Here is a 25157-nt window from a genome sequence, read left to right as displayed (position 1 = left end):
CTGCTGCTGCTGCTGCCTGCTGCCACCAATGGTTGATTGCAGGAGGGGAGCGCTGAGAGGAGAGCCCGAGGTGAGGGGGGGGAATTCACCACCCCTCCCCACCGATCTGCCACAATCTCCTCTTAGGCTGCGACCCCTCCTGCCCCCCAAAAGTCCCTGAGTGGGCCCTGGGGGGGGGGGGCGGATTTTTTCTGCAGGGGGGCCCAGGGATTTCTAGGTACGCCCCTGAAGGTGTGGTTACTAAACTGCAAATATGTCAGTATGATGCAATGTTATAAGAGAAAAAATTCCTCAGAACTAATGTTCTATTCGTTATCCGTACTACACATACAATTCATTATATCATAAGTTATGGATGTTTTTCGCTCCAGATTTGCTATAATAGTGTATCCCCACCCCCCCCTTTAACCTCCCTAGCGTTCTGGACGAGCTGAGCTCGTCCAGAGACGCTAGAGGGCACCGCTCAGGCCCTGCTGGGCCGATTTTGATAGCTGCGTGTTTGCTCCGATCGTCGCCGCCGATGCGCCGCTACCCGCCGCGTAGTAGGGCCCCCGAGACCCCGTGCGCAGCTGGCCAATCAGTGCCAGGCAGCGCTGAGGGGTGGATCGGGACTCCCTATGACGTCACGATGTCGATGACGTCATTCCGTTTATCGCCAGGGAGGTTAATAGGCTATCATGGTTTCAGGGCTGGAACCCAGAAGAGTGCTTTTTTGAGCGTTAACCCATTCACACTAGAAATTGCAAAACGCAATCGCAAACGCTGAGGGATTTTCTGGAGTTTTCCAGCGTTTTTTCCTAAACATTTTCAAGCGATTTTTCATTGTACATCAAGCATTTTATTAGCGATTAGCGTTTTGCAATTTCTAGTTCAGTAAGCCGTGTCTGTCTTCCATAAACAGGAAATGACATCTGCACAGGAAAAAGAGGTGTTTTGTGGGTAAACTGCAAGGTTTGATGGGTAAAATCGCTGGAAAACCTTTGTTGATTGTGAACATGCCAGCGCTTCCAGTGCAATTTACCAGTGCCCCTATACTTATACTTATACAAATAAGAAGTACATTTTTTCCAGAGTAAAATGAGCAATAAATTACTTTTCTCCAATGTTGCTGTCACTTACTGTAGGTAGTAGAAATCTGACAGAAGTGACAGATTTTGGGCTAGTCCATCTCTCCATAGGGGATTCTCAGCATGGCCTTTATTCTTTATAAAGACATTCCCTGAAAAATCTTTATTCAATGAAGCTGGCCAGCCTCCCTGCTCACTGCACACTATTTTGGCAGTTGGACGGAGCAACTGCCATTCACTAAGTGCTTTTAAAAATTAAGAAAACCCTGAGAACCCCCTTGTGAGAAGATGGGCTAGCCCAATATCCGTCGGTAATGTAAGATCTCTACTACTTACTGTAAGTGACAGCAACATAGGAGAAAAGTAATTTATGGCTCATTTTACTCAGGAAGAAATGTACTTCTTATTTGCATGTGTTTTAAATTTTACGATTTTCGCGACAGTTCCACTTGAAGAATACTGAGCAGTAAATGAGTACCTGTGAAATCAAACAGGAAATAGCTTCCTTCTTTAAATGGTTAACTTTTATTGTCCAATATAAGGTTACAGCAGTCGGTGATAAACCACAACTTACTACAATCCACACTAAAAACATAACTGTAATGATCCGCTCAGCTGTCTGCACAGGCAGACAGCTGTTTGACCATTCCTTAAGTCTGTGGGCTGCAGGTCTCTGGATAAGAGACCTGTCTTCGCTTTGCAAGTTCCAGAGTTGCTCTGCTGAGGAATTTGCATACACTTGTCATGCAAATTGCCTACATGCCTCCTTTGAAGGCTTGCAGTATAAATACCTTGTTCTCCCAGAGTCCTTTGCTGGTCATGATGGTTTGTTACTGCTAAAACACTCCTGGAGTGTCAGCCTTGGTATTGTTTGCTAAAGATTATCTTAGAGTATTCCTGGGGACTGCACTAGGCATCCCTCTAGTGCAGTCAGGTTGTATTACTTGTATTGCCTTGTTCTGTCTGTCTGTTCTGCCAGCGGCGGTCGACAGGAAATTGTTCTGTCTGTCTGGGAGTGTAGGCCAGAGCTGCGGTTGCTACTGGTTACTCCTTCTGTCTGTCTTGCCGCGTGGATCGCACTCGCTCTGGCGGAAAGAGCAGTGGATCCTGCTAGGCCTATTCCTGTACTCGGATCACACTTGCTCTGGTGGAAAAGAGCAGTGGATCCTGCTAGCTCTGTTTCTGTACTTGAATCACACTTGCTCTGGTGGAAAAGAGCAGTGGATCCTGCTAGCGCTGTTTCTGTACTTGGATCACACTTGCTCTGGTGGAAAAGAGCAGTGTATCCTGCTAGCTCTGTTTCTGCACTTGAATCACACTTGCTCTGGTGGGAAAGAGCAGTGGATCCTTCCTGTCCTGTCCCTGAACCCGGATCGCACTCGCTCTGGCGGAAGAGCGGTGGATCTTATCTGACCTATTCCTGTTTTTCGTTCGTCTGTCTGTCTGGAGCAAACGCTTGCGGTTGTCTGCGGTAAGGCAGCCGTTTAGCAAGCGTTCCTGTTAGTTGTTCATTTGTGTTCATTCGTTAGTTAGGGTGGCGTGCTTGTCTCTGTTGCGCTTATCGTGCGGAGACCGCGCCGTAAACGCGCTTGTCGCTGTTGCGCCTAACGCGTGGTGACCGCGTTTAAGTATTGCGTTTGTTATTTGCGTTGACATTCTCATTGTATGATATGCTGTGCCTTTCGCTCTGCTCCTATGTTTAAACCTTTACTCTGTCTTGTGTCACTGTTGGCAATCTCCACTCTTGCGATTGCGTTCACACTTTGGTTTTCGCTGTTGTATGTTGACCGTCGCCGGGCGGCGACTAGATTGGTAGACATACATACATTCTGTCTCTGTGCTCTCTCCCTCGAGAGAAACTATCCTGCTCCGTATTGCCCCATTACGTACAATCCTTATCTGGCATCTGTGGCTGTGCAGAGGATCTGTTCCTCTGCACTCCACAGCTCCATCTGCCGGTTGGAATTCCTCTCTACAGGTGCATCCGCACCTTAGCTGGGTTCTCTTATCCAAACGTTTGTGGAGGATTTCCGTGGTGTCGTCGCGCAGGTTGTGCGCTGACCACGGAGATAATTCCACAATCGTTACAATAACTCATTAAAACAAGCTGGCAGAGATGGCATGCCCCATAGCACATCAACATGCCAGCCGCGCATGACCCTAATGCATAAAATTAGATTTGTATGCACTTTTGACCTTAAATCATAAAGAGAATCTGTATTGTTAAAATCGCACAAAAGTAAACATACAAGTGCGTTAGGGGACATCTCCTATTACCCTCTGACACAATTTCGCCGCTCCTCGCCGCATTAAAAGTGGTTAAAAACAGTTTTAAAAAGTTTGTTTATAAACAAACAAAATGGCCACCAAAACAGGAAGTAGGTTGATGTACAGTATGTCCACACATAGAAAATACATCCATACACAAGCAGGCTGTATACAGCATTCCTTTTGAATCTCAAGAGATCATTTGTGTGTTTCTTTCCCCCTGTTCTCATGCACTGAAGTGACAGGCTGCTTGTTTCTTCCTGCAAACAGCTTTGCCCTTGTCTGTAATTCTTCAGTATGTGAAAGCCCAGCCAGCTCAGAGAACGATTTATCCAGCTTGTAAAATATAAGAGAGAAGCTGCTCTAATCCTAAATAACACACAGGCAGTGTGCAGAGAGGGGCCTGGAGGGGGAGTTCATAGCAGAACCACAACACTGAAGAACTTGGCAGCCTTCCAGACACAGGCTGACAAGTCTGACAAGAGAGAGATAAGTTGATTTATTACAGAGACAGTGATAGTATAAAGTGCTGCAGTAAGCCAGAACACATTAGAATAGCTTTTTGAACTTGTAGGATGATAAAAAACAGGATGCAATTTTTGTTACGGAGTCTCTTTAAAGAATTCCTGTAGGGTAGCTTCTGTTCTTCAAGAAAATGAGAAGAGCTGCTGTGCTGCGACATGCTGACCATAATCCAAAGGCTCCTGTATCTTGTGTGTCTTCTCATACCAAGTACCTTGGGCTGTAAGACCTAAGCAGGATTTTAAAGAGACCCTAAAGCGGAAAAAAAAATTATGATATAATGAATTGGTTGCATAGTACGGATAATTACTAGAACATTAGCAGCAAAGAAAATATTCTCATATTTTTATTTTCAGTTATTTTGTTTTTTTATAACATTGCATCATTCTCTAATATTTGCAGTTTACACACTACTCAGCATTCTAAATGATTTTTACAGAGCAGGCTAGTGAACTTTTAAACTGTTCTCTGCAGGAAAAAAAAACAATACCATGCCAGACACTTGAGATAATAAGCTTCAGAAGTCAGAGCTCTCAGAAAGTCGTGGAGCTCAATGGCTTTTTTTGCATGTATAACAACTGGAGTTTCTTAACTCTTCCCGTACTGGAAACAATATACTGTAAAGGTGGCCACATACCATACACTTTTTTTTAATATCTGTTCAATTCAAGAATTGCAATCAATTTTTCTGATTGATTGTAGCATTTCAAAAATATGACCAATGTACCACACACGTTAAATTTTTCCCCAATTATGATAAAAATCATTGGAAACTCTGAAAAAATTGCTAGGGTGTGTATATTAATAAATTTACAATCTAACACACTCCACCAAATCTTTAGAAAAATGTAAGACAAATGTCCAGCATTATGGATCAATACAAATCGAAAAGAAAAACGGGAAATCCGATTGCATTTTTCAGTCGAATGAAAAAAAAAGCTTTTGATTTTTGAGATCCGATCATATTTATCAAATTGCCGTACAATCGGATCATTTTATTGTATCGTGTGTGGCAACCTTTAGACTTATGTCTCTGCTCCTAATGTTTTATTTCTTAGCTGTACTACACATACAAATTATTATATCATTCTTTTTTTCCGCTTCAGTGTCTCTTAAATAAAGCAACCAGCGTTGCTTACGAGTTACCTGAGGAAGGCGTGGACTACACCGAAACCGGTAGTGACGTCGGGCACACGTTGACTGGCCACGCCCCCTGTACCTCGCGATATCCCCAAAAAACATCGGAGTCTTCCAACAGCAGTTCCCCGGTCCTGGCCAGACTGCAGGGAAAGAGAGACGGACGTGGGCGGCCTTTGCAACGCAACTTTTTAACAGTTTTTATGTAAGTGCAAACATTTGCGTGTGATTATTAAACAAAGTTGAATGCACCAAGGAAAGCTTTTGTTTTTCCCTTTTTCACTACAGTTACTGGAGCCACCCAGCGCTTAAAGAGGAACTTCAGCCTAAACAAACATACTGTCATTAAGTTACATTAGTTGTGTTAATTAAAATAGATAGGTAATATAATCTCTTACCCACCCTGTTTTAAAAGAACAGACAGATGTTTGATTTCATGACGGCAGCCATCTTTTTGCTTGAAAGGAGGTGACAGGGAGCATGAGACACAGTTCCAACTGTCCTGTGTGCTGATCACCCCTCCCAGTTGCTAGGCAACGTGAATAACAACATAGGAAATCCCATCATGGTTTGCACAGCATCAGGGAAAAAAAGCCCGGGCAGTTTTCTTTGATGGGTGGAGCTTAGCTAAAAAATGCAGCTTTGATACAAAAAACAAAGTTCTGATGCTGTGAAACTGTTAAAGAAACACCAAGCCTTTTCAGTTCTGCTGAGTAGATTTTAGTCCGGAGGTTCACTTTAAAGTGAACCTCCGGACTAAAAATCGACTCAGCAGCACTGAAAAGGCCTGGTGCTTCTTTAACAGTTTCACAGCATCAGAACTTTGTTTCTCTTATCCAAGCCTCATTTTCAGCTGCACAGAAGAAAACTGCTCGGGCTTTTTTCCCCTGATGCTGTGCAAAGCATGATGGGATTTCTGATGATGTTGCTCTCGTTCTGCGGTTTTGGTGCAAATTTTTTTTTTTTTTTTAAATTTTGAATTTGACATTTGAAGCCTAGTGTGTGCAGCTGGGAGGGGTAATCAGGACACAGGATAGTTGGAACTGTGTCTCATGCTTCCTGTCACCTCCTTTCAACCAAAAAGATGGCTGCCCCCATGACAAAGATGTCAGCCCCCATGAATCACAAACATTTGCCTGTTCTTTTAAAACAGGGTGGGTAAAAAATTATATTACCTATCTATTATAATTAACATAACTAATGTAACTTAATGACAGTATGCTTGTTTAGGCTGAAGTTCCCCTTTAAGCAGCACCCTTGTGCAAAACTTGACATCCATCAACTAAATATTACCATCAATCTGCCCATCCCAAGCAACGCAGGAGTATTAATTTTTTCTTTTTTGCTTACGAGTTAGCTTGTATTTCTGCATTATTGCATTTTCCACGAAAAACATGAAAAAATACATATATTGCCACGATAATTTGTGAAAGGTGCAAAATGTGGAAAAGGCTATTTTACCATGAAAAATTTTGCCACCAAAATGCTCCCTCCCCCCCAAAAAATCGATATTTTTACTGCGAAAAAATATGAAAAACAACAACTTACTTTCGATTGGATTTCTACTCGAAAATCGAATTTATCATTATTTTCACAAAAATGAATGCGAAAATAATATGTTGGCATTTTCGCTCAACACTGAAAGCAGCCCTGAAGCCAGAAATTCACCTCTGGATCTCATAGAGCCTTTCTGGTCCTCTCCCTGGGCTCTCATTCCACTGCTGCCTGTCACTGCCTCCCCCCCCATTCAAATTATTCGACCTGCAGATTAAATATGCCTTTCAGCCCTTTTGGATGTACCTATGTCCCCGAGTACTTCCAAATACTTGCAATCTGTACTGCAAGGCCCCACACTGTACATTTTGTAAAAATTAAGGTGTTTTGTTTATATATAAAACACATATTAGGCAGCGTCCTCCCTCCCAACCAAAAAAAAAAAAAAGTCTGCCCCCGTTCTAAACTTTGAACGGGGCCCCCTCCCCTTTCTGCATGGGTAAACTAATGGCTGCCCATTACTGCACACAGCTTTTGAATCAATTTCAGCTTGAAATTGATTCACAACCTGTGGAGCTGCCGCCTGCTGCCTGCTCGCCGCCCCCTGGGTGCTCCCCCGGCTAGCAGCAATACATTACCTCTCTGCCAGCGCAAGTCCCCGGTCCGCGCTGGCACTATCTCCGGCTGGGCTGTCTCCTTTTCACTTCCTGTCCCTTCCTGTGACGAGCGGAAGTACAAACAGTAGAGGGCGCTCTGCTGTTTGAAGTTCGGCTCGTCACAGGAGGAGACAGGAAGTGAAGAGGAGACAGCCCAGCCGGAAAAAGTGTCAGCATGGACCGGGGACTAGTGATGGGCTCACGAGTACATAACTAGCCGAATTTGTGATTCTAATGAGGTTTAATAGCCCCAGGGGTGCGGCTGGGAGAGAGAGGGTTTATTACCCAAATGTCCGGCGCTTCTAAGTGTATCACACGCTCGCACACGACTCAAAACCGCACACTTCCTCCTTCGGCCGTAAGGAGTAATTGCGCGGTATTGAGTGGTGGAACGCATCCCATTGGACGCGTGTGATACGCATAGAAGTGCCGCACCTCTGGGTAATTAACCCCCTCTCTCCCAGCCGCACACCTGAGGCTTTTAAGCCTCATTAGAATCAGGAATTTGGCTAGTTATGTACTCGTGAGCCCATTACTACCAGGGACTCGCATCAGTGGACAGGTAATGTATTGCTGCCTCGGTCATCGCCAAATCAATAGCCGCTAACGACACACTCCCGACCCACCTGTGCTCGAGCAAAAATTTCTGCTAGGGCAGATCGACTGAATCGATCGATATCGGATGGAAATCAATCGATCTGTCAATATTTGCATTATCGATTTCACAGCAGATTCAATCACAGGTATCGAATCTTCTGTATATCGACAGGAAATCGACATAGTGTATGGGTAGCTTAAGTACCAATGTTAATCAATTGGCTAGTGTACACTTGAATGTGATTTCCCCACGCAGATAAGTTTTGAATCAGGATGATAAATCTTTGTCTGCAAAACTTTGTATGATTCCTCATTAGTGGCAGAGCGGATGCAGTCATTAGAACAATTGTGCAGAGAGCAGAAAGTTTTTTCTCACCGTGCCTTTAGTTGTCCATCTCTCTGGACAGGAGGGAAAATAAACTTCTACTTCCACAGGGCCCTCTGCGGCTTCTGGGCCCCCGTGCGGTTGCATCCTTTGCAGGGTCTATAGTTACGCCCCTGATATTAGGCAAGGTTCCTCCCCCCCCCAAAAAAATATATATATATATATATTGGGCAGCATTTCACCACCATAAAACACATATTAGGCAGTGTGTCAACCCAAAAACACATATTGGGCAGCATTTCGCCCCATAAAACATTTTGGGCAGCGTTCGCCCCATAAAACACATATTAAGCAGCATTTCATCCCCATAAGACACAAATTAGACAGCGTTTCATACCATAAAACACATATTAGATAGCAGTTCCCCCTTAAAACACATATTAGACAGGGTTCCCTCTCCCATAAACATACAGTATTAGGCAACGTTGCAACCCCATACAACACATATTAGACAGCGGTTCCCCCCTCTAGGCACCATTCCCCTTTGAAATTAGTATTGCAGTGCCCCCTGATATCAGTGGTGACACCTGAAAATGAAAATAGTTTACCCCCTAGCAGTGGCGTAGCTAGAGATTATGGGGCCCCATACCAAAAATGTATGGGGCCCTCATATGTAGTCACTCTTGAGCAATGCCATCCGCCCCCTACCCTATGGATATGAGTTGACTGGGCAATTTACATTCTTATGCCATCTACACTGCATATAGTCCATGGGCACTGAGACAAATTCATAGGGTGGAAGAACAAAACAAAGTAATTAGTGAATACAGGGCCAGATTTACCATAAGGCACTGTAGGCGCGTGCCTACAGGCGCCTGATGATGGAGAGGCAGCTCAGTCCACTCCCCAGTGGCTGATTTGATCAGAGTGTAAATGAGAAATGACTCGCCCTGCTCTAGGCATTCCACTGACAAGATCTCCCTTCAGTCTGGAGCACCTCTAGCTACTTAATACTGAAGTAACTCTAGCTACCTCATACTTGGGGACAACCTCTAGCTACATAACACTGAGGGTTCCTCTGGCTGCCTAATACTAAGGGACACCTGTAGCTACCTGTGACGGGCAAGGGAAGTAAGCGAGAAGTGTCAGCTGAGACAGCCAGCACACTTGTGGTGCAGTTCGGTGGGGTTTATAGGCTCATGGAGTGCGAAATCTAAGGAGCCAGGACATTTGTGTCTATAGGCTCCTGTGAAGTAAACCCAGGCCTGAGTGAATACATCAAGTACCACCGGGACCCCCCTGGTCCAGGGCCCCATAGCAGCTGCTATGGCTATTGCTACGCCCCTGCCCCCTGGAATGTGATTCTCCAGCACCGATCTCCAGCTTTCTCTGCAGCAGCTCCAGCAAAACTCCCGCGCCACGTTGACAAGTATTGGAATCTCGATTGATGTGATCGAAGTGTGTATCACTCCGCATCTTATGGGCTCTGCCATCATAGCCGCACATGGGGATGATATCTCTGTGCTCTGCATTGTGAGACCTTGTGGGTGGGCGAGGCAGAGACTTGACAGGCAGACGGAGCCCAGCACTCGAGACACAAATGGTCTCCAGTGTTGGACTTCGGATGACATTTTCCTGTCACCTTTCTGTCAAGACTCCTGTACCCAAGCCGGACATTGCATTAGTTCACCTGGGGTTGTGATCCACCATTTTGCCTGTGGCCCCTGGGGGACCCTCTGGCTGGTGCTAATGTACCCCCAGGGGTCAGCGGACCCCAGGTTGAGAATCACTGCCCTATAATGTGTAAGCCCCTATTTATTATGTCCCACTATCACTACTCACCAGGCAATATCAACTTGTCCTGTACACACCACAGCTGAACAAACCATCATATAATGCTTAAAGAAACACTATCGATTAACATGTTTTTTTTAACCTGAGATTGAGAGAGTTCCTGAAGTGCTGGTAAATAATGATGTATACATCTCACTTGCTTATCTCTGTGGTTTACTGTATCAAATTCCTTTCACTCTTAACTGATGGCAAGTCTACTCAAATCTGACGACTTAGGGCCCGTTTCCACTAGGAGGTGTCCTGAAACATATGCACAGCAATGGAAGAGTTTCCACTGCGTGCATGTTGTGCAGAGCAGTGCGGAGCGATCCAAGAATCTGCAGCATGCTGCAGATTCTCGCACGGCCGCATCCACCCGCAGCCGCGTCCCATCTCCTCCAATACACTTCCGCATCGGGAGATGCGGAAGTGATGCGGCTGGCGGCGGAAGTGATGCGGTTTCGCATCACTTTGTAGTGGAAACCGGCCCTAAGTGAACCATAAGGGGAGGGGGAATTCCCTCACAGTACATCTGTTAATCCTGTGTGTAACAGAGAAAACTCTCAGCAGCTGCAGCTGTGTATTGTGTCCTGAGTCTATGACTGAAGTGTCTGAAGAGAGCAGAGGAAATGTAACTTGTTATAGACATTTGTAAGGGCCCGTTTCCACTTGCGCGGTTTCCGTGCCGAATACGCAGAGTTTCCCCGCAGGCAAATCGCGCGGGGAAACTCTGCCATAGGGAACAATGGCACCGCCGGCCGAATCACATGCGCTAGCGATTCGGCCGGCATTTCCATCCGAATTGATGCGGGAGGCTGCGAATCCCATAGCCGTGCATGATGGGATTTCTCTGCGTACCCACAGACCCGGAAGTGCCGCCTCACGTCTCGCAGACGTGTGCGGCTGAAGTGGAAATGGCCCTAATTGTGCGGGAAACCTGACACCACAGCTTTTTATACTTTTTTTTTGCTTTGATATGCAGAAAACAACAATGTCTGTGCATTTAAGCAGACACCCCTTTTGTGAATGATTTGTTCCAGTAGAGCTAAACCCTACACATCATGAATTAAATCTTTTGCCTCTGATATTTAACGTGAAAAGTAGGAAAATATTTACACAGCTACTTCAACGTTATTTGTAGATTGTCATTTTAGAACACTTAGGTATTGATAGTGTTCCTTTAAGTATAAATATCACAAGGAGATCTGGATAGTGTACTGGCCAAAGACACCACCTTTGGTACAGAATACCAGGGTTAGAATCCTGGAGCCAGTTACATACTGTATTCAGTAGGGAATCTTTGGTCAAGACTCCCTAATGCTCCAGGATGTCTTACTGAGCATTCCCTAGGTAGCTGCAGCTTTGAGCCTGTAGCTGTATGCTTTTATTAGGGGGGGGGGGGGGTTGAAGGGGGTTGAGGGTGGATCCTCTGGTTGATTCAAATACTGTTCTGGATCCCTGTAGAAGGCTTCAGGAACCTCTTGACCAACTAGGGGCTTACTGAGGTAAGTAACTTTTTTCTTGGCTTCAGGTATACATTAAGCTTTGCCTTGTCCACTGCTGGAGCCAATTAAGCTTCTGATGAGTCTTAATGACAAAACTAGTTGCTCAGTCCAGACATGGTAATATGATCAAGCACATATAGGGAGTCGGCATGGCAATGCTTCAGATAACTCACGTAGAAGCATGTGATTGGTTTGATCGGCTGATTGATTTGTAAGGTTCTGGTCTGCTGTGATGACTTCCTGCTTTATCACATGATCATGACCAGCAAATCAGAGCCTTATAAATTTATCATCTGATCAAACTGATCACATGCTTCTCCATGAGTTCTCCTAAGCATTGCTATTCCCAGTAGGGAGATCCGAGACACTGCACACGGAGTGGGTGGAACTTGGTAGCGGAGCGAAGAGAGGGACACTTCTCAGCCACAGGAGCTAAAAACCTACTTGGAGAGCCCGTCTGAATCTCAAGTGTGTAATGGTATCCCGCATATGAGTGCTATGATTTTAATGGAACCATTTATGGAAATAAAAAGCTGTGAAGTTTTTACACTATGGAGGCTTCCATTTGTCTGAGGTGATTGTGGTGGAGGTTGGAGCTCAGAAACAGAAAGGTCGTTTGTGATGGGGGCAGGGCCGGATTTAGGACACGGCCACCTAGGCCATGGCCTCGGGCACCACAGGAGCAAGGGCACCAAAGAAGCAGGCTAAACTGGTGCAGCATTTGCAAGCTTGCAAATGCTGCAATGCAGGGAGATCAGGTGAACACCTGACTGTGGTACTCTGCTGCTAGCCACCTGTGCAGCGGCCATCTTGCTCTCTGTGCACATTTGCATTGTGGCCGGCGGCTATGGACTTGGGCAGCATTGGAGATGGACAGGAAGAGGAAGCTTCTGCACTGGAGATGAGCGGGGAAATGTGTAACACTGATGGCTGCTGCAGAGTGAAAGCGAGCTGGCTATCTATACTGAAGGGGGGGGCGCCTAAGGAGGGATTAAGGGTGGGATTCATCTGTCTACCTAATCTGGAGGGAAATGGGGTAGGGGGTCATCTGTCTATGTATACTGGGAGGGGGGCCATATACTAGAGGGAAGGGGGAGGGGTCATCGGGCTACCTATACAGGGTGGGGGGGTCATCAGGCTACCTATACTAGAGGGAAGCAGGGAGGGGTCATCTGGCTACCTATACTGGCGGGAAGGGGATAGGAGTCATCTCGCTACCAATACTGAAAGGGGAGGGGGGGCGGCTGGTGACAGTGGCCTTGGGCAGTAAAGAGTATAAATCTGGCCCTGGGTGGGGGAGACCCTAAACGTCCCATCTGCTCTGCTAGACCTGGTCACTAGGGTCCTTCAGCTTGGTGAGTTCCCAATTGTGTGGCGTGGTTGTAGACTATCGCAGCAGTAAGAAAAGTACATTGAGATGGTGATAAAATGCCACTGCAGCTGTTACCTCAGTGTGCAGTCACTGCGTAGCAGGTGACTCTTGCTACTGCCCTGCATCATGTAAAGCAAGTTGCAATGTTTCCTCACTAAGCAGCACCTTCCAGGGACAGTGTGAGATTGAGTTTCCCCCCATCATTTGTGTCATGTGACCATATAATGCAGAGTTGCATTATACCGACTCACTCAGGCAGTACCCAGCCCAACTCAATGAGTGAACCAACTAATCATAATTTAGAAACATGATTTTATTGTACAAATATTATTTTATTATTCTTTGTACAATAAAATCATGCGAGACCCACTAAGTTTGGCTAAGTCCAGTTTCTGTATTCTCATTAAGCACAGGTGTGACTTAATGTGGCTATTCTTGAGGAGTGGCATATTTATTGCTGCCCTTCCAAACAAGCTCCACTAGGGACTGATAAAGACTTTGAATTATTTTCAGCATCCATCTCTTCCTTACTGATGCCTTTCCACAACTTTATTGCCACTAGAAATAGTTTGAGACTGCTTTGCCACCCATAATGGATTGTTTGTGTGACGATTGTGGGATATCTCCGTGGTCAGCGCACAAGATGTGCGCTGACACTGCGGAAGTCCTCCACAAGCGTATTCAACGATAGAACCCAGATTTGGTGCAATGCACCTGTAGAGAGAAAAGTAAGCACAGAGATAGAATGTATGCGTGTCCACCAATCTAGTCGCCACCCAGCGACGGTGAATACTCCACAGCGGAAACGAAGTGGGAAGCGCAATCAACAAGAGAGGCGATTGCCAACAGCGACACCAGACCGAAAGAGCACAGATATAGAATGTATGTCTGTCCACCAATCTAGTCGCAACTCAGCGACGGTGAACACACAACAGCGGAAACAAAGTGGGAACGCAACCGCAAGAGAGGCGATTGCCAGAAGCGACACAAGTCCGAGCAGGACAGAGCACGAGAGTAGCAAAGGCACAGCAAACAAGAACAATAAGGAAAATAACAAACGCTAACTAAACGCGAACACCGCACTCATTCGCAACAGCGAACGCGTTTAATCACGATCACCAAGCGTTAGGCGCCCAGTGATAAGCGTGCCACCCTAACTAACCAATGACAGACAAACACGAAATAGAGAACGCGAACGTTTGCTAAATAGTTACCTCACCGAGCCTACAGCAAGCGTTCGTACAAGACAAGAAAGAGAGAAGGAGCAGCCAGCAGCAACCGTAGCTCTGGCCTACACTCCCAGACTGAGTTCAGAAGGAACCACCGCTGCTACCGCTAGAGCGAATGCGTTCCAGACAGACAAACAGATGGGGCCACCAGTAGCAACCGCTGCTCTGGTTAGCACCCATAAGGCAGAACACAGAAGGAAGCACTGCCACTACCGCTAGGGCGAGTGCAATCCCAACAGACAGAACGATTTCCTGTCAACAGCCGCTGGCGACAAGACAATCGCAAGACAGAAGGAGTAACCAGTAGCAACCGCAGCCCTGGCCTACACTCCCAGACAGAGTACGGAAGAAACCACCGCCCCTACCGGTAGGGCGAGTGCGATCCCAACAGACAGAACGATTTCCTGTTGACCGCCGCTGGCGACAAGACAATCGCAAGACAGAATGGGCAGTACAAATTATACACAAACCAACTGCACTAAATAGGAGTGCAAGGAGCACTCCCCAGAATTAGCTATACTAAGATAGCAATGGCTGACACTCCAGGTGAGTTCAGCAGGAACAAACCTCTATGACCAGCAAGGGATTCTGGGAGCAAAAGGTATTTATACTGCAAGCCATCAAAGGAGGCGGGTAGGCAATTTGCATGACAAGTATATGCAAATTCCTCAGCAGCAGAGCAACTCTGAAACTTGCAAAGGGAAGACAGGTCTCTTTTCCAGAGACCTGCAACACTCAGACCTAAAGAATGGTCAAACACCTGTCTGCCTGTGCAGAAGCCACCAAAACATGCCCATCAGTACTACAAGTCTCAGCGTAACACACATCAGAACTGTGAATGCCAGGGAAGAACCCATCGACACCCTCCAAGCAATACCCACCACCATCCAGGGAGCGTCCAAAAATACCAAACCTGCCACAATACCTATTCCAAGTATCCCTTTTAACAGAGAAGCCACTGTTGATCCCATCCAGGGTACCAAGAAAAAATTCTCCTAGAATCTCCCAGAACACTTTGAAGCTCCGCAGAGATCCCAAGAGGCCAGAGCGCTCACCAGGCTCACATGGAGAACTACCACAAACCCCTATGGAACCTATGACCATTCCGGATTCAGAAGTACCAGGACAACCATCAAGATCAGGGCTTTTAGAGACCATTTCTGGGCATGCAGGCAGGCAGGCAATATCAGAACATGTCTCCACCGAGGAAGCATCTGAGCATGCTGGTAACCGAGACACACTTGGGCTTTCTGGGTCACAGAGCACATCGGGGTACACTAGCACAAGAGAAACCTCAGGACATGTCGAGGAACTGCCAACCTCAGAGTCCGTCATGACAAGACCAAAACCAGACCCGGGCAGAGAATCATCACGAGCAGTGGTCACAAGTACTGGACTTTCAAAAGAAGACTTGGACTCAGACTTAGAAATTTCTGTGACTGTAATGGTATCTAACCAAAACTCATCATTGACTACGCATGACTGAAGCTCCACAAGAGCTGTAAAAGTAGTCAGTATAGCAGTGATGCCTACTGAAGTGGGCAACACCTCAGGCAGCCCTGTGGGGCAGGAAGCACCTCCTAACAGTTCTGCACCCTTTGGGAGGAACTCGGAGACCTCCAGAGCATCAAACAAAAGCTCAGGAGTTTTGTTTCCCAAGTTTTCTGACAAAGAAATCAAGGATTCTGAACTATCCATGTTACAGGGCAAAACATCACATACATTTTGCGGACAGAGCAAATGTCCCAGGGATGGTTCAACAATCCGCTGAGACTGAGTTTCATCTTCATGAACAGGATGTACAGGAATATCTACTGGAACACACACTGACTCCCTAACTCTAATCTCACTGCACGCAGAATACTGCATAGCAGTCAGACTAGACTGCAATTCAAAAATAGCAGAAAAACAGGTGAGAATAGTAGCAATACCTAGACGAGCCTCTAGGGTCATTGCAGGAGATTTTATGCAAGGCAATATTGGCTCATCCAGTGTACAGGGTGGAGAGTCAGTACTATCTTCAGAGCAAGAAAGGGACTCACAAATATCAGTGCGAGTGGACATCATGGTTTTATTCATGGGTACAGGGCAGGCTCACAGAAACCTTCTCTGGACAAGGCAAAGATTTCTCAGTATCAGATTCGCAAAACCAAAGCGCTGTCTCACCCTTAGACTCGGCTAACAATGTCGATTCCGAGGAGTCAGAACGCACAATTTGGGAATTCAAGATCGCTTTAGGTTGTGAAACTGACACTTCCAAAGCGCAAACCTCTGCAATCTGTGGACCAGACTGCAAGGTGTTCAGGACAGAAACACTGGAGCAACTGTCATCAGGCAACGGGCCTTTACAGGTGTGAACAGAGTGAGACATAGATTCATTTGCAGAAGAAGTTGCGACAACAACAGGAGAAACTTTATTAGACATATCAACATTACTTTTGAGGCTGCATAGTTTAGGAATTTTTCCCATAGCAGGATCATAGACAGAAGATCTTAAAGAATTACTGGGAGAAAAAGATCTGTTTTTAAACGACAAGGGATCCCACGTATCCTTGACAAAACCGACACACTCATGCCGATCACAATCTGCAGGAACATCCGAGAGACAGGCATCAGATCGCACAGATTCACATTCCACAGAAATAGGAGAGAATCTTTCAGAATCCATACTGGTGTCAATAACAGCAGTACACCCATTCATTTCAGATCGTACAGTGTCTGAACTCACTTGCTTTACCCCAGAAAGGCAGGAACAATCATCCGATAATGGTGTCTCTTTATTGGAGTCGATTGAATCACAATCAGAATCAGATTTATTTCGCCAAATACAGCGGAGCTATAGTCGGAATTATTTGTGGTACACATGGCATAGACATAGTATAGGAAGACAAGAAGCACAGCACAGACAATTTAGAACTGCAGCAATGGTATATATGACAGATTAGTGTTCCTTTCTGCCGGGCGGTAGCAGTCCCATAATACTAATAATAATGATGATAATAATAATACTAATAGTACTGCTGATGATGATGGTGATGGTGGCCCCCCGTACGGACCTTAGGCACTGTGAACGAGGGCAGGCAGCGGCGAGAACTGAGAGACCCCGCTAGGGCATGCCAGTTGGCGGGCCTGACGGGGGGAGGTTGGAGTTCAGCAGCCGGATCGCTTGGGGGAAGAAGGTGTTCTTACGTCTGGTGGTTTTGCATGGTATAGACCTGTAGCGGCGGCCCAATGGGAGGAGCTTGAAGTAGCGACTGCCTGGTTGGTGTGTGTGCGCAATTCATCCAAAATCGTCTGCCACACACAAATCACAGGATCCACAAAACTTTCGTCACACTCAGAGTCAATCAAAGTATACACAGAATTAACACAAGCATTAAGAATCCCTTCGCTTTTTGCGATATAATAATCGCAAAAGGCCTTCCAATCAATCTTGAACTCCTCAACCAAGGCCCCAATCTCCCATGAAGCAAATGGCGGCTCAAACAAGCCTGTATCAAGGTAAGATTCATATGGGTTGGGATCAGGAAAATGCATAGATTTTCTTACACTTTTAATATACCAAATAATTCTGCCTATCATAGGATCCACATATGCTTTTGCTTGGGGCAACAAAACCTGAGACTGAGAAGTCTCTCTGGATTCATCACTTTCAGGCGTGTTCCACATTTCAGACTTTACAGAAATAATTTCTTTCTTAGTAGTTGTTATGGGCAAGGGAGTTTTTAACTGGGAAGTCTTTCTAGGCTTTTTAGGTTTAGACTTAGCAGCTTTTGATGGCTGCTTTTTGGATGAAGGTGAACTGTTAGTGCAAATCTTTGCAGACGGAGAGATTTTGCACAAGGTAGATGGAACAGCTGATTGAGCTGCCGACAACAACTCGTTAAGGGGGTATGTTAATTGAGATATTCTCAGCCAATTGTGAATTACAAAGGCCAAGAATTCCAGGGGTCTTTGACTCAGGGTGGTATGATCTAACACATCATAAGCCCACTTTAACATTTTGCCCTCAAACAGAAGGTAGGCCATTTGGTGGGCCCAGGTGGACACTGGGGTGCATTGAAATTCAGGGTTCACTAAAAGTTTAGCGCACTCAGACAAAAATTCGTCTGCTGTTTCAGGTTCAAAATTTTTAAACCTCTTAAAGGTACAAGAAGCATTTTCAAGAAAAACTTACAAATCGGAAATTCCCTCTACTCTGGGAATTTCGGTTGCGCTGGTCATACTGTGACGATTGTGGGATATCTCTGTGGTCAGCGCACAAGATGTGCATGACACTGCGGAAGTCCTCCACAAGCGTATTAAATGATAGAACCCAGATTTGGTGCAATGCACCTGTAGAGAGAAAAGTAAGCACAGAGACGGAATGTATGCGTGTCCACCAATCTAGTCGCCACCCAGCGACGGTCAACACACAACAGCGGAAACCAAGTAGGAACGCAATCGCAAGAGTGGCAATTGCCAACAGCGAAACAAGACTGAACGAGCACAGAGATAGAATGTCTGCGTGTCCACCAATCTAGTCACCACCCAGCGACGGTGAACACTCCACAGCGGAAACAAAGTGGGAAGTGCAATCGCAAGAGAGGCGATTGCCAACAGAGACACCAGACCGAAAGAGCACAGATATAGAATGTATGACTGTCCACCAATCTAGTCGCCACCCAGCGACGGTGAACACACAACAGCGGAAACAAAGTGGGAATGCAACCGCAAGAGAGGCGATTGCCAGAAGCGACACAAGTCCGAGCAGGACAGAGCACGAGAGTAGCAAAGGCACAGCAAACAAGAACAATAAGGAAAATAACAAACGCTAACTAAACGCGAACACCGCACTCATTCGCAACAGCGGACGTGTTTAAGCACGATCACCGCGCGTTAAGCGGCCAGTGATAAGCGTGCCACCCTAACTAACCAATGACAGACAAACGCGAAATAAAGAACGAGAACGTTTGCTAAGCAGTTACCTCACCGAGCCTACAGCAATCGTTCATACAAGACAAGACAGAGAGAAGGAGCAGCCAGCAGCAACCGCAGCTCTGGCCTACACTCCCAGACAGAGTTCAGAAGGAACCACCGCTGCTACCACTAGAGCGAATGCGTTCCAAACAGACAAACAGATGGGGCCACTAGTAGCAACCGCTGCTCTGGTTAGCACCCCTAAGTTAGAACACAGAAGGAAGCACTGCCACTACCGCTACGGTGAGTGCAATCCCAACAGACAGAACGATTTCCTGTCAACCGCTGCTGGCGACAAGACAATCGCAAGACAGAAGGAGTAACCAGTAGCAACCGCAGCCCTGGCCTACACTCCCAGACAGAGTACAGAAGGAACCACCGCCCCTACCGCTAGGGCGAGTGCAATCCCAACAGACAGGACGATTTCCTGTCAACAGCCGCTGGCGACAAGACAATCGCAAGACAGAAGGAGTAACCAGTAGCAACCGCAGCCCTGGCCTACACTCCCAGACAGAGTACAGAAGGAACCACCGCCCCTACCGCTAGGGCGAGTGCGATCCCAACAGACAGAACGATTTCCTGTCGACCGCCGCTGGCGACAAGACAATTGCAAGACAGACAAGACAGAATAGGCAGTACAAATTATACACAAACCGACTGCACTAAACAGGAGTGCAAGGAGCACTCCCCAGAATTAGCTATACTAAGATAGCAATGGCTGACACTCCAGGTGAGTTCAGTAGGAACAAACCTCTATGACCAGCAAGGGATTCTGGGAGCAAAAGGTATTTATACTGCAAGCCATCAAAGGAGGCGGGTAGGCAATTTGCATGACAAGTATATGCAAATTCCTCAGCAGCAGGGCAACTCTGAAACTTGCAAAGGGAAGACAGGTCTCTTTTCCAGAGACCTGCAACACTCAGACCTAAAGAATGGTCAAACAGCTGTCTGCCTGTGCAGACAGCTGAGCGGATCATTACAGTTTGCTTTCGGTTGCACTAGCAGGCACTGAAATGCTCCAGTAATTGCAGTTTTTACACTGAACTATACAAAACGATTGCAATTTATCACGTGTGGATGTCAGTTAGCTTGGTGCGCAATAAAAAAGAGGATTAGATATACATAATTGTGTGTGTGGTGTGTGTGGGGGTGTGTGGTGTGTGTGGTGTGTGTGTATGGTGTGTGTGTGTAGGGGTGTGTGTGGTGTGTGTGTGTGGTGTGTGTGTGTGGTGTGTGTGTCGGTGGTGTGTGTGTGTGTGTGGCGTGTGTGTGTGGTGTGTGTGTGTGTGTGTGTGTGGGTGGTGTGTGTGGTGTGTGTGTGTGTGTGTGTGTGTGTGTGTGTGTGTGTGTGTGTGGTGTGTGTGTGTGTGTGTGTGTGTGTGTGTGTGTGTGGTGTGTGTGTGTGTGTGTGTGTGGTGTGTGTGTGTGTGTGTGTGTGTGTGGTGTGTGTGTGTGGGTGGGTGTGTGTGTGGGTGTGTGTGTGTGTGGGGGGGGGTGTGTCTGTGTGTGTTGGGTTTTGTTACATTGAAGAACTGAGAACTGACTACTATATGTATTTCGTCTAATCTGGCTGTATGGTATATTTGAAGGGCTCTGTTTATATGGCGGGCACTGGTTTATGTATTTTCGGAACATTGTATTTATATCTAGGAGGCCCTGTGAGGCCTATTTAAAGGGTCTGGTATTGCGGTCTGGCTGTGTGTTGTTGTAACGGATGTATTATCTATATAGTGGGTTTATGCCACATTGGAGGAGGTACCTATTCACTTACTTATTAATGTATGTTTTCATACTGCAACCTCATATTTATAGACTGTATTTTATGTCAACTGTTCAACAGACAAGGTAATTTACAATCTTGGCACTTGTAGTGGTGCATGTAGTAGAAGATGGAAGCCATTTTAGCCAACAACCCAGAAAATATAATCACAGTGCTGTAGTAGCGTATATCATCTCCTCTTCTGTGAATAGTCCTCGTAGCATTCTTGTCATGAGGATATAATCCCGAGACAGGGCCATTTCTATGCACAGGCTGTCCAGGCCAAGGCATAGGGTGCCCTCTAGTGTACAGTGTACAATACTGCAGCTCTGTGTTGATGAAATTCTGTTTCAGGCAGTGCACAGTACACACCTGCTTTTGCAGTGCCCCTCTGATGTCTTACAGCTTTTTAGTGTTCCCTGAACTGTAATCCTTGGCTCATGCTACCCTGCTTATGCTCTCCCCCTCCATGTCCATAGAATGTGCATGTATATATGAAGAGGGGGGAGGGGCGTAATCACAGATGGTTGTGCCTGGGTCCCTGCATAGTAGCCTGCACACCGAAGGGCACACAGTATAGTAGTTACAGGCCAGTTGCTCAGTTGTGGTATGTCTCTCTCAGTAGATAAGGGTTGCAAGATAACAAATCTCTCCTCCAAATGCTATCAGTTTTAACCAGTCTAGGACCAGCAGGCTCAGATCCATTCGTTTTATTTTTACTTATGCAACCACCCCACATTTACAGAAAAAGAATATGCAGTCTGTGCAGCATTTACCTCCACACATTTGCTTAGCTTACAAATCTTTTGGTCAAAGTTTTTTTCTGCAGTTTGTTTCCACCAATAACTTCCCTCGATTCATCATACGATGCAACGCCCAACACCCCCAAATTCGCTCAGTCTTAGGGCCCTTTTCCACTAGCGTGTTTGCGGTAGCGGAATCGCAAAATGGCAAACCGCTAGCGATTTTACAATCGCTAGGGTTTGCTAAATAACATAGGAATCGCGGTAGGGTATTTCCACTACCGCGATTCGTTTTTGCCTGAAATGCGATCGCGGCGCGGAGCGATATTTGCCGCGATTTTGCTATGCGGTGCATAGCATAGCAAAATCGCGTCCGCAAACGTCGGGAAATCGCCGGTAATTTTTTACCTTTTGCGATTCAGCAGTCGTTAGCGTTTAGCGTAAACGCTAGCGACTGCTAGTGGAAAAGGGCCCTTACGGAACATGTGGGAGATCCTAGCACATATGTTTGGTATTGGTCCTGATATACACCCATTTTTGCCTCTGTCTGTAGTTCTATGCTCCTTTACCCTATTGCCTGAGGAAGCAGGTTTATACCTGCGAAACGCGTCGCAGTCCCTTTTTTGGAGTATGCCAATAAAATCTGTATCAATCGAATAGACAGTTTCTGGTGTCTGCTTGCGGGAGGTAAGTCCACCACTGCCTCCCAAGCCTTTTTAACGTTTTGTCGTATTGTTTTATCCTGTTGGCGCCTCTGACTTGTACACAGTACCTAAGATCCGCCCTCGGTGGAGGGTGATACGCCATCTTCTACAGAGAGCGACTTCTTAATCCTGAGTGGGGATAATCTCCTCACCTGCCTATACAGTGGTTGCCTTTGCAGTGACCCTGCTTTGTGAGTATATCTATTGTACTCGTTAGAATTTTCCATTTACTACAATATTTACTACACTATATCGGGCTCTCGGTTTCCCTTTGTATATCTGCAAAGAGTTTGTATGTTCTGCGTGTCTGCATGGGTTTTCTCTGGGCATTCTGGTTTCCTCGCATATCCCAAAAACATACAGATAAGTAAATTGGCTTTCCCCTAAAAATGATACATATATAGACACATGACTATGGTAGGGATTAGATTGTGAGTCCCTCTGAGGGACAGTTAAGTGGCACGACAATATACTCTGTACTGTGGGAGATGTCAATGCAAATCAAATCAAATCAAAGATAGCTTTATTGGCATGACCAAGATTCATTACAGGTATTGCCAAAGCAAGGGGAAATAGGGGGCATGGGAGGGGGTGGGGTAGGGGGACAATGGCTAAGCAGTCTGTGGACATTTGTTTAGTCCACAGACTATCAGATGTCAATGCTACATAAATACTAAATAATAATAATGAAAAAAGTTTGGGCTTTATATGTATGGTGACATGATTGCTGGCAGTGCAGTGGAACGCTCCATCTCTGTTAGTTGTGTTTTTAGGGGGAAGAGTAAGTTGTGGTTGAGTGGCAAGTGGTGCAATCCAATAGTTAGGTAATAAAAGTGAAGTATTTATTCATTAAGCACTTGCTGTCTCAGCAACCAGGGACCTGATGTACTAACCAGCGTTAATACTGCCTTGTGGAGACAGCACACAGCAATATTACCGGTACAACCGCAGGCAGTATACTGTTGCTATGGTAATGCAAGTGTTAAAGAGAAACTCCGACCAAGAATTGAACTTAATCCCAATCAGTAGCTGATACCCCCTTTTACATGAGAAATCTATTCATTTTCACAAACAGACCATCAGGGGGCGCTGTATGGCTGATATTGTGGTGAAACCCCTCGCACAAGAAGCTCTGGGTACCGAGGTACTTCTGGCAGTTTCCTGTCAGTGAACTTTGTTGCCTTGTGGGAAATAGCTGTTTACAGCTGTTTCCAACTGCCAAAACAGCATGCAGCAGCTACATCACTTGCCAGCAGTAAAAATGTCACCATGTAATAAATGTCAGAATGTAATTCAGGGATTTAAATGATTTTACAATGGGCAAACACTGGCTAAATCATTTATACATATTTATTGTAAAAAATGAAGCACTTTTTTAATTACCTTATTTTCACTGGAGTTCCTCTTTAACGTAGCAACGCCTGCATTACTTGAGTACAGCAGTTTGCGCTAATAGCATAACACTGCTTGCAGTAGTACCGGTAATATATGAAAATGGTGGTTGCAATATTTATTTCCTTTTAAACAATAACAAGACAAGACAAATAACATTTATATCACGCTTTTCTCCTGGCGGACTCAAAGCGCCAGAGCAGCAGCCACTAGGACGCGCTCTATAGGCAGTAGCAGTGTTAGGAAGACTTGCCTAAGGTCTCCTACTGAATAGGTGCAGGCTTACTGAACAGGCAGAGCCGAGATACCCATTGCCTGGCAGTCCTGCTGATCTCTTTGACTGCAGTAGTGTCTGAATCACACCAGAAACAAGCATGTGGCCAAACCAGTCAGACTTCAGTCTGAAACATCTGACAGGCATGCTTGTTCAGGGTCTATGGCGAAGATTATTAGAGACAGAGGCTCAGCAGCACAGCCAGGCAATCTGCATTGTTTAAAGGGAAATATATATGTAAGCCTCTCACATCTCACCTCAGGTGTGCTTTAACTCAGGTAACGGTATTGGTGCCATCTACAGCGAAGTCCCGACTATCCGGAATTCAGGCAACGGGAAGTCTCAACTAACCGGCATGCCTGTGGGATAACTGGGACTGTTCCGGAGGGTTTTGGAGGCACTTTGAAATACTAGGAGCCCAGCGATGTCTGGCAGTGAGTATCTATCAGGTGCATCTTGGTTAGATGCGCGACCATTTCATTTTCTTCCCATTGCATAGCGATGTCTGGCAGTCTTCCTGTACCTCCCTGTGGGCTCCTAGCAGTGCACGGAATCCGCCTTGTCACATGACACAGTGTGAGTCATGTGACTTACATGCACAGAGGATGCCAGAAAGCCACTCGGAGCCCGCGGAGAGGTATGGGGAGACTGCCAGACATCGCTGGAGGCTTGCTGAATATTTGCAAGGGGAGGTTGTGCCTTTTTAGCCGGTTGCTCAAGCAACCAGCAGGCACATGTATCCTGTATCAGGTGACCCCCGTCAGTGCCGGATACTGGGGACTTTGCTGAAGTACAGTATCCAACGAACTCTTGGATAGTTGGCCACTCCAGTTTAGCTAGTATCTTGATTTTCTATTCATATGTGCCAAAACTGAAATGTATTGTACAATTTTTTAAATACATAATCCTACTAATCTAATAAATGGGAAACTTCGGATGTTTGGATGTTTAGATGTTTGTTACTCGATCACGCAAAAACGGCTGATCGGATTTGAATTAAATTTGGCACACACATAGTACATTACCTGGAATAACATATAGGATACATTTTATTCCCATAACCAAAAAGTGGCGGAGACAAATACAAATGTCAGTGAAAAACTTAAACAGCAACCATTCTTACACTGTTAATGGCAGGGTTCTCAAACTTTGCACAGCTGGTCACTGGGTGACTGGGATTAACCTCCTTAGCGGTATGCCCGACACTGTGTTGGGCATACCGCTTGCTGGCCCCAGGAGGCCCCCAGTATTATTAATGCGATCAAATGGGTGTAAAACGTTTAGCAAGCACTAGGCTGGCTAGTACAAGTGTCCAGCTCCA

The 25157-nt window shown here is 46.0% G+C and overlaps 1 long non-coding RNA gene across 1 annotated transcript; it reads right to left on the bottom strand.

Moving 5' to 3' along the window:
* Positions 1 to 3931: 3931 nt before the first annotated feature.
* Positions 3932 to 24309, bottom strand: LOC137561692 (uncharacterized). The gene is made up of 3 exons (XR_011030086.1): positions 24094 to 24309; positions 5004 to 5137; positions 3932 to 4109 (listed from the first exon to the last, which is right to left on the bottom strand). It is a non-coding gene; the product is annotated as an uncharacterized lncRNA (long non-coding RNA).
* Between the last annotated feature and the right edge of the window lie 848 nt (positions 24310 to 25157).

This window comes from Hyperolius riggenbachi, chromosome 3, assembly GCF_040937935.1.
Source record: "Hyperolius riggenbachi isolate aHypRig1 chromosome 3, aHypRig1.pri, whole genome shotgun sequence".
Taxonomy (NCBI): Eukaryota; Metazoa; Chordata; class Amphibia; order Anura; family Hyperoliidae; genus Hyperolius; species Hyperolius riggenbachi.
This window is presented reverse-complemented; position numbering and strand designations above follow the sequence as displayed.